General features: G+C 47.6%; 1 pseudogene; it reads right to left on the bottom strand.

Moving 5' to 3' along the window:
• Positions 1-235: 235 nt before the first annotated feature.
• Positions 236-4,175, bottom strand: LOC136381521 (ferritin heavy chain pseudogene; annotated as a pseudogene).
• Positions 4,176-4,490: the final 315 nt, after the last annotated feature.

The raw sequence follows: 4,490 nt of genomic DNA, 5'->3' as shown, positions 1-4,490 counted from the left end.
TCTATAGTGCCCCTACCATATTTTATTTCCTTCTTTTATACTTTTAATAATTTAAAGTTACTAATTTTTTGCTGGAGGGTAGCAAATTACTTTATTTGAAGGAATGGTACAAATGAAAGGACATAGTGGATGACTTGGTACCAGTTATAGAAATGGTAAAGGTACCTCCAACATGCATGCATTGCTTTAGTGACCAGGGAAGTCACCCTGTGGCTATGGGAAGCCAGCCGAAGGCTTAGCTGTCTTCATTGTCTTCCAGGGTGTCCTTGTTGAAGAGCCACTCTGCTATGTCAGTTTCAGGGTCCTGTGCAAGTTGGTTATGTGGTCCCCCAATTTTTTGATGAATCTCACCTGCTCATTCAGGTAGTGAGTCTCAGTGAAGTCACACAAATGAGGGTGATTGTTGTCAGTGGCCAGTTTGTGCAATTCCAGTAGTGGCTAATTCTCAGTTTTCCCCAAGTGCAGTGCACTTGCATTCTGCCCATTCTCCCAGTCTGCACGGTCTGGTTTCTTGACATCCTGAAGGAAGATTCAGATACCTTGCTGGTTCTGCGGCTCCATCAGTTTCTCAGCATGTGTCCCTCTCCTCATGAGACTGGTATGGAAGGTATTTGGCAGAGGTCATTAAAGCCACACTATCCCAGACAAAGCAGTGAGACGTGGACAGGTAGATGTAGGAAACACAGGCCTACAGGTGGGTCTGGTGGTTGATGGCGGCCTCCGAGTCCTGGTGGTAATGTTGGCGCACCTGACAAGTGGCGCAGGGGTCATGGCGGGTGGCTGGAGAGAGGAGCTGCACAGCCTCGGGCACAGTGGCGAGGCCGTGGGGCAACCCAAAGGCCCTGTGAGGAAGTGGCAAAGGCTGGGTTGGGGGCGACTGCCTGGAACAGGGTCCGAGCCCTGGGTTCTATCCGAGAAACGTTGAAGCAGAAACTGCAGGGACTGTCCCTGGAGACTGTCTCAAGTTACTAATTTTATGTTTCCTTTCATATTATTCTTTTATCTGGAGCTCTTTGCAGTCTTATCTGATCATGCTTTCCTTCTGTCTATTGACAGGTGCTTTGATGTCATTCTCTCTTCATGGGTTTTGAGATTATGGATTATGAGTTCATATTCAATGAGGCTTTATCTTTGTGAATTCTTCCCATCTTGAGTTGAGGATCTATATCCTCTTTTTAAAAAAGATTTTTGTATTCTCAGCAATTAATATACTTTCATGTGCATGTAGATGCCCAGCAGACTTGTTTTGGTTGATGATGTTGACAACCTACAAAAAGATGGCTACATCTCCTACTCCCATTTTGGGAAGGGGACCTTTTTCTCTATCACATTTTCTCTAAGCATTTTTTATTTATGAGTCTCTGCGATTTTGTTGTTGAGACACATGTTCCTGGGACAAAAGAATGTACGGCCTTGGGAGAATAAATGAGTAAAGACTCTGGAAAGGGGGAAGGAGGAATGGAAGGTTCCTTTAGTCACAGAAGGAGTGGAGGCACTAAGCAGCAGACCAAGATGAGTAAGCAGGAATGCAGTCACTCCTGGGTTGACACAGGGGAGCAAAGACAGGAATAACATGGGGGTGGTCATGGAGTGGAGGAAGATATCTCATTATACGCCTCAGGAGGCAGAGACTGATACAGTGGGAACATGTTTATATAACCACTTTCCTGCTCTTATTACTAAGAAAGGACAGTAACATGCCAAGACCTACCGTGTATCAGGTATTGTGCTAAGAGCTTTATCTGGGTTCCTTTATTCGATATTCATAAAAATCTCATTGAGGAGGCACTTTTATTCTCCCTAATATTCAGATCAGGAAATTGAAATTCAAGAAACTAAGAAACTTAAGCCACACTGACAGCCAGAGAGAAGAACAGAAGTGAAACCAGAGCCCAGCTCAGCTGACCCAGAGCAGGAACATGTAGTCACTGCAGGCTGAGCTAGCACTTCTGTTGGGTTGTGACGGAGCCTCCTTTACACACAGAGCAGTTCCTCCAGGGCCCTTGCGCCAGTGGGGAGAGCTGCTGTGATGGGAACACCCCATTTATTCAAACTGTCAAAAGCACAGAGCACATGGCAGATGGTGGGTGCTTAATAAATAAATAATGTTTTTTCCCTTTGTAGCGTTGAGGAGCTGGGCCCTGGCAAAGCAGAATAGGACATGTTAGGTTGGAAGCCTTCCTCTTTAGCTCCTCCCTTGGCTTTAAAGTTCTGTGAAGTCTGCTGGAGGGACTGGTGTCTGGTCACTTTCCCCAGCAAGGAGGCTGGGCTGGTGGGATTCTCAGCAAGCATGTCACATTGCAGGCTGATGCCGGTGATGAGGAGTCCCTGCTTGGCTGTTTGGACCCTCTTTGGACCCTGGCTGGGTGGCAATTTCTAGATACTGCTTCTCCAGAGTCCTGGTATATCAATTCTCATTTTGGGGATAAGAATAGAATATATAACAAAGGGCTTCCTCTTTGTCCCACCTGCTGCACACACAGCCCAGGCTTACCTCAGCCTGTGCACATCTGAGAATTTATGGGGCTGGAATGTCCATACTGTAGGGTGTCCCTAAACTGTGCTCTGCAGGAAGAGCCAGCGTCTCCAGTAGCTATTCCCCCTGGCAAAAGAAAAAGCCCAAAGTGACCGGAGCCAGGGAATGGGGGGAGGGGGGACGGTTCACCTGCCGGGAATTTGCCACCAGGATTTTGTGTCTTTCCTTTACAAGGGAAATAATTTGTTTCTTACTGCTGAAGCTTTAAGACCCCTTACATTACAGTTGCAACCTGTGCTTTTCCAGGAAGGGCAGCACCCGGAAGAGATCCCCGACTGGGGCTGCTGTGTCCTTTGTCTCTCCTCCCCTCATTCTGTCTCTCACCCTCTCCTTCCTTCAACTCTTCCTTTCTTTCTTCCCTGCCGTGTCTGCTCACCCAGCTCCTCTCCCATGCCTCACTGTGTTTCTGTGCTTTTCCATGGCTCTGTCTACCTTCCAATGCCCTCTTGCTCTCCAAAGGCACGGCATGGCCATCTTCCAGCTTCTCCCTCACCTCCACTAGGCCTTGAAGAAGTCCCGGCTCGCCTGCAGCCCCAGGGCTCATCCCACTGAGTTCCCTTCTTGGCCTCAGGCTGCATCCAGGTTCCAGAGAGAGGCTGAGGCAGGACTGCCAGATGCCCACCCTGCTGAGTTTAAAGTTTAAAATCCCTGGGGGGGCATTTTCTGGGCTACCTGGGAGGCCCGGCCCCTGCCGAGGTCCAGATCCCATGAAGGTGAAATCCCTGGGTGCCTGCCATCAGCCGGGGGGGACTTCTGAGGTCACCGGGTAGTAGGGTCACAATAGGGCAAAGGGCCCCATGGGGCTCAGACCCAGATTAACACTTTAAAGAAAGGTCAGTAAGAAAGGGTTTCTGAGACGTGCTGGGAGCAGAAGGCTGGATGGTGAGGAAAGTGCACCACTCCCTGGGTTCTTAGGAGCCCATCTGCTGACCAGGTGGCATTTGAGGGGCAGAAAAGGCACCAGATAAAGAAGCGGGACAGTTGGATTCTAACTTCAGCTCAGTCACTGGTGAGCAGAGCTTGGGCATGTGACTTAACACCTCTTTTCCTGCCCTCTCAAAAGAAAAAGACAAAATGATCTCTAAAGTTCTTTCAGCTCTAGAGTTATGATGGTCCAGGGAGAGAGTGCCATTGTCCATTCACCTGTGGAGAGACCTCAGAACAAGCACTGGCTCTTCTGTCATGTTTCTCAGTTTGTCCTGTTAGCAAAGGGAGTGCGGGGCTCAGGGTGAAGGCTCGGAGCTGACAGCACCGCGTTCTGACTTGTAATATCACTTTTCCCCGGGGCACCTATTTTTACACTCACCTTCTACTTCTTATTTACTTATTCATCTTTTAATCTTACTTATTCATGTTAATTTTGTTTATTGTCATTTGTTTGCCTTCTATTTGTGGCAATGCTGGTTTTCCACGAAGGTAGTGTTCTCGTATTTTCCTTTGAAATAAATTTTAAGTGAATAAAGGGAGTCAACTGAAGATAAATGTTAAGTAACAGTAAAGGTATCAGGACGATATGGTGACAGTTGTGAGGGCTGCCTGAGACCTGGGGAAGTGTTTGTATTACATTTGAAGACATGTAAAGTGTCCTCTGAGGTCCCAGGACTCACTGGTGGGTGCCCACGACTACGACCGTCTTCATGCTCTGCTTCTGCCTGTCACCTCAGTCCCCATGCAGTGCTGATGACATCTGTCTGTCTCTCTGGAAGACTCATGGGTGAGAGAGCAGAGCGCCCTCTAGCCAGCGAGACCTGGGGATACATTCTGTTCCATCTTTAGATTTGTTCTTTCTTTCCCATTGAATTTGATTTGGTCTTTCTTTCCCATTGAATTTAATGAAAAGTAATTTCAATGGGTCCTCGGATTATGAACTCTGGATTTCTACACTAATGATAAAGGCACTGGAATTCCCACCTGAGCCATTGTGCTTTAAATAGAACATGCATTACCTTCTATA

The sequence above is a fragment of the Saccopteryx leptura genome, chromosome 9 (genome assembly GCF_036850995.1).
Source record: "Saccopteryx leptura isolate mSacLep1 chromosome 9, mSacLep1_pri_phased_curated, whole genome shotgun sequence".
Taxonomy (NCBI): Eukaryota; Metazoa; Chordata; class Mammalia; order Chiroptera; family Emballonuridae; genus Saccopteryx; species Saccopteryx leptura.
The sequence above is the reverse complement of the archived record's forward strand: the minus strand, read 5'-3'. Positions and strand labels throughout refer to the sequence as shown.